Source organism: Phoca vitulina, unplaced genomic scaffold, assembly GCF_004348235.1.
Source record: "Phoca vitulina isolate PV1807 unplaced genomic scaffold, GSC_HSeal_1.0 scaffold18, whole genome shotgun sequence".
Lineage (NCBI taxonomy): Eukaryota > Metazoa > Chordata > Mammalia > Carnivora > Phocidae > Phoca > Phoca vitulina.
Window position 1 is genome coordinate 17,542,218 of NW_022589721.1, and position 6,137 is coordinate 17,548,354.

Sequence of the window (6,137 nt, forward strand, 5' to 3'; positions counted from 1 at the left end):
GCATATAGCCAGGCTCTCTGAACTTTACTTTTCAGGTTTGTATACATCTGATCTCTGAGCCTTTAATTATTCTCTTTCTTCTAAATACAGTAATAAACATTTCTTTCCCTACCTCTTCCACCACCCATGGAAGCCCCACACATCTGTCAAACCACATCACAAATACCATCTTCCCCCAAACAGGATTTGCCTTCTTCTTTCTATGAATTCCCATAGCACTTTTTTTCTTGGTTAATTACCGTAAGTCAGGTTCCCCAGAAGCAGACTATAGAGATTTGCATGAAGGTATTTTTTTTCTTTCATAATTAAGATTTTATTGGTTGGAAAATGTGGGATGCTTCATGAATTCGCATGTCATCCTTGTGCAGGGGCTACACTGATCTTCTCTGTATAGTTCCAATTTTAGTATAGGTGCTGCCCAAAGCATTTTGTTGGGGAAGCAAGGTTGTACAAAGAAGTTGGGCTCCAAAACTATCTCTACTAGGGCCATAGCCAATCCCTTGGGGAGCTCTGGAGCTGGGAGCAAGAGGGTCAGGGCCTTTACCTCCCTCTGTCCACCAGTCATTGGCTGTGAGGACCCTGGGCAAGGAGCACATAGGGAGTAATGAGCTATGAACTGTCAGCTGTCAGTACTCCTGGGGAATGAAGACTTCCATCGAAAAAGGATAGAAGGCAGGGATAGAAATGTGAGTGATATACCACAGTATCCACGTCATCCACCTAGAAGGAATCTGGCATCTTCTGCTTTGTAGGTCATGTCTTTATCTTCTGGAAACTAGAAATAAGTATTTCCTAAGTATTTTCTGAATTCCTTGTAGCTGTTAGTACAGTGCACACGAGATGCTGGGCAAATAATTTGCTGAGATCATTTATCTTATGCTCTTTCCCAGAACTTTCACTTTAAAGGTATATTAATGGAGTACGTCAGACACATCCTGTCTCTATCTTATAGAGGAGAAAAGTGAGGCACAGACTGGTAATTGGAGTTGGTCGATAGCACAATTCATTTAAAAGTTTCTTTTTTTTAAGATTTTATTTATTTATTTTTGAGAGAGAGTGAGAGCATGCACAGAGAGGGAGAAGCAGGCTCCCCGCTGAGCAGAGAGCCTGAAGCCGGGCTCCATCCCAGGACCTTGAGATCATGACCTGAATTGAAAGCAGACACTTAACCGACTGAGCCACCCAGGCACCCCCATTTAAAAGTTTCAATGAGAAAACCTAGGTCTCAGGACTCTTAGGTCAATTGTCTTTGAAAAGAAAAATGTACTCAATTAGCCAAGTAGAAATAGTAGCTCAAAGAAGGGCTACAGTTGGGTCAAGAGTTAATAACCTTGCTCCCTAAACCCCTTTTCAAAACTTCCTGCTTCTGGGCCTCCTGGAGTTTCCTCAACTTGATAAGTTATTAGACTTCCTTTTGGCACATATTCACATGCAAAGGGCCAGGGCTTTCAACTGAGATTTAGAACAACTTTGGCTCATTGCCCAGGGCTCATAATGTGGAAAGAGCAGAAAGCATCCTCCACGAATCTTTAAAACAATCACTAAGAGGCAGATGACCTGCAGTATAATCCCTGAAATCATTTTTCAGGAGACATGATACAGTCACAAAAACAGGTGAAGTCATAAAGAAACCTTTTTAAAGACAACAATGTCCCCTTCCCTCTCCCATCCTTGTTTCTAGCCTCACCCCCCCATAACTACTCTATTACCCTCACCCACCCAAAATTATAGTTTTAGCAGAGAAAATCACCTATGATGTAGCCTATTTCTAGGAAAACGCCAACCTCAGCCATATGAATGAATCTGTTTCTGTTGCACAGATAGGGCCTGGTACTTAGCAGGATTTCTTGTTTACTGACACTGCTAAGAACTCCAGAAGACTGGGGCAAGAGCATCATCACCTTGGCTAGTTACCTTCTTTTCTTTGGATTTTTGACATATGGAAGGAGATCTGTACATAGAGATCACATATAAGTACTTGTGCCCTGGCTACACTGAGTTGTTAGAGAAGTGCTAGTCTTCCATTCAATGTCAAATCAATTGTCCTTCAATGTGGCTTTTTTGGTCATTACTCCTGCTCAAGGGCCATCGTACACTCCTGATCAGACCACCAAATACTGAGCCTAGATCTGCTGACCCTCCACAAACTAATTTCAAACTGCTCTTTAAGTTCTATTGCCCACTTCTCCTTGGCACAAGTTCTACATTTCAGCAAAATCATCCTATCGGTTCTTATATTAGAAGCATTCCCAAGATTTCCAGGAAAGGTCCCCTCAAAACACTCTGGCAACTGACAGGTACTTTATGATTCCCCAAATTCTGGAAATGTGATTACCGAAACCAAAGTTTGTATTCTGCTAGTAGAAACAGCCCAGTAGATTTCCAACTCTTGAAACGCAATTTATTAACATGTTTCAGTGACAAAAAATTCACCTGCTGGACTGCAGATGCCACTCAGAATTTTCACATAGACCATATTCATACTTCATATTTTCACACACACACACACACACCCCTCTTACATTTTCACACTTGCAAGTTTTTTGACGCTTTCCCCCCCACTGCTGAAAAGCCATTTCTTGATACACTGGTTTTAATCTTACTGAGGCTTCACTGTCCAACTCAGTTGTCATCTCTTCCTTGAAGACATCTGCTGGCCCACTGCTTAGCCTATAAGGTGGTCCACATAGTTTTATGCCTTGTATTATTTGTGTTTACATCTCCTCCTGTTTCTATTAATTAGTAAGCTGGGACAAGGGCAAAAAACCGATGTTAACCATTTTTCTGTTTCAGCCGTAACTGGCACAATCCACTGGGACAAAGTCAATATGCAACGAAGAACAAAAAATCATCAGGCATATCTTCCAATAGTCACTGCAGTATATATAAAACAAATTTGGGAAATACTTCTAAACATTTTGTTACCTTTTTATTAAAGTTTACCATATATAATATGTAAATAACTACTAAGTATGTATGTTGAAAATTTGTAAAAAGTGATTAAAGGCATGTAATCATCTCTAAGAATATAGAACATTACTTATACTCCAGAAACAACCACATCCCCCTGCCTCACAGTCAACTCCTAGAAGTAATCACTATTCTAATATCTATCATCTTAAACCACTTTTCATCTCTTTATATGAATGGAATAGTATGGTATGAACTCCTGTGTGTCTATTTTTTATTTTGTTTTGGTTTTTTTGCTCATTACTATGATTACAGATTTATCCATTTCCTTGTTCCATAGCCTTCGTTCATTCTTTTCATTGCTAAGTGATATTCCATTGTATGAATTTGTAACAATTTATTAATGATAATGGACATTTGGGCTGTTTCTAGTTTTTGGAAATTATGAATAAAGTTCTCTGAACATTTGTGTCTGTGTCTTTTGGTGCCATGTGCATGCATTCTGTTGCATATTTAGGAAGAATGGAAATAGCCAAACCACTGTGTATGCATACACTCAACTTTAGTTAATATTACCATACAGTTTTCAAAGTGGTTTTACCAATTTTACCAACATTGTGTGAGAGATCCTATTGCTTTATTTCTTCACCAGCACTTGACATTGTCAGATATTTAAAATTTTAGTCATTCAGGTGGGCGTCTAGGGGTTAGTATGGTTTTAATTTGCATTTCCCTGATGATAAATAATGATCAAAAAACCCCACATTTTCTTATGCTTTCTGGCCACCTGTGAAATGTCTATTTAAGTCCTTTGACATGTGTTTAAGCTGTACTGTTGTATTTATTAATTTGTGATATTTTTAATACACAATTATTTTTTGATACAATTTCTCTGTCAGATCTATGATTACAAATCTCCATGCTGCAGTTTACATGATAGCTCTCTTAATGGTATGTTTTGACAAATAAAAATTACCAACTTTCATTAAATCTAATGCATCAATCTTTCACTTTATGGTTAGTGATTGTGCATGTGTGCATTAATATGTTCTTGTTTAAGAAATTTTTGCCAAACTTAAGATCATGAAGGTTTTCCTCCATATTTTCTTTAGAAGTTTGTAACTTCACCTTTCAATTTTAGGTCTCAGGTACATATGGGACAAATTTTGGTGCATGGTAGGAGAAAGGTGTCAAATCAATTTTTATAGAATATACTATTAATCTCAAGGCATTTATCTAAAAGATCACATTTTCCCCCACTGCACTGCCACAATACTTTACTATAAATCAATGACAATTTATGCTTGGGTCTAAAACTGGGTATTCTATTATGTTCCATTTGTCTGTATTTCTATCTTTGTGCCCAAATCATATTTTTTTAAATTTATTTGACAGAGAGAGAGAGAGAGCACAAGCAGGGGGAGCGGCAGGCAGAGGGAGAGGGAGAAGAGGCTCCCCGCTGAGCAAGGAGCCCGATGTGCGCGGCTTGATTTCAGGACCCTGGGATCATGACCTGAGCCAAAGGCAGCTGCTTAACTGACTAAGCCACCCAGGAGCCCTGCAAATTATAATTTTTAATTACTGTTTTATTGCTGTTGTTTTATTTTTAAATCTGTTAGTTCCTGTTTTTCAACATTGTTCATCTTTTAGATTTTCTTTGATACTTTAAGTTGTTTGGATTTCTATATGTATTTTAGAATTTAGCTTGCCACTTTCCACAAAAAAATTGCCATATGGGATTTATACTTAGAGTTTTATTGATTCTATATGTCAATTTAGGAAAAATTGACATCTTTAAAATATTGAATCTTCAAACATATAAATCTGGTATATACTTCCATCTATTTAGATCTTTAAAAAAATTTTCTCCATAATACATTACAGTTTTCAGTGTAGAAGTATGGAATGACTTTTGTTAAGTTTATTCTGAGACATTTGATATTTTTGGTGCTATCATAAATGAAATGTTTTCTAATGTTCAATTTGACTTGTTTGTTACTAATAATTCAAAATAATAATTGAATTTTACATATCACTTCACATCCAACAATGCTATTTTCAGTTATTACATGTGCTTTTTTATCTATAGAATTATTTTGCATGTTTAATATACACAATTACATTATACATGAATAATGACAGTTATATTTCTTTTTAATTCTTATACCTTTCATTTATTCTCCTTGCTCTGCTGTATTTGAAATGCTATTAAAATACTGGTAGATGTTATATCACTGGATATCCATATCTCTTACCAGGTTTCAAGGTGTATCTTTAATGTTTGATAATCAAATAAGATTTAGAGGTTTCTGTAGATAGCTATATTTTATCAGATAATTAAGGAAAATTCTGTCTATGTCTATTTCATCATGGATTAATCACTGGTGATGAATTTTATTAAAGGCTTTTATGTATCTTTTGAGGTTTTCATATGGTTTTTATCTTTTATTCTGTTATATTGTGATTTATTTTCAAATAGTAAACCAACATTTCATTCCTGAAATAAACTCAGTATGATTATAATAAAGTATTATTTTTCTATTTCTGGATTCAATTTTCTAATATGTTCTTCAGATTTTCTTGTGTGCATGTTCATGAGATATGTTGGCCTATATTTGCTTTCTCTTTTTTTGCATGGTTTTTGTCAAGTTTTGTGTTAAGGTCATGCTGGACCCATAAAATAAGTTTGCAAATGTTTCGTATTCTTCTGTTCTCTGGAGGAGTTTGCTTAAGATTGTTTTCTTTTCTTTAAATGTTTAGGGAGAATTCACCAATGAAGACATTTGATCCTTTAGATTTATTTGTGGAAATGTTTTCAATTAAGAATTCAACAGTTTTGTGCATATTTTCTATTTCTCCCTATGTTTGCTTCAAGTAAGCTGAGTTTTCATTTAAATGGTCACATGGATTATAATAAAATTTTCCCAAAATCTTCTTATTTTGTTAATCTGTGATATATGTAGTGACATGCTCTCTTTCATTTTTAAAATACATAAACTTCATTTTTACAGCAGTTTTAAGTTTACAACAAAATTGAGCAGAAAGGACATGGAGTTCCATATACCTCTTGTTCTCACATGTATATGACCACTTCCACCAATGTCCTGTGCCTGAGCAGTACATTTGTCACAGTCTGTGAATTTACATTGAACATCATTATTATTCAAAACATGTAAATTACATAAGGGGTCATCTTAGGTAATATACATTTTATGGGTTACCACAGA

The 6,137-nt window shown here is 35.7% G+C and overlaps 1 non-coding gene across 1 annotated transcript; it reads right to left on the minus strand.

The window, feature by feature from the left end:
- Positions 1 to 323: 323 nt before the first annotated feature.
- Positions 324 to 427, minus strand: LOC116639629. The gene has a single exon (XR_004300879.1). It is a non-coding gene; the product is annotated as a U6 spliceosomal RNA (small nuclear RNA).
- Positions 428 to 6,137: the final 5,710 nt, after the last annotated feature.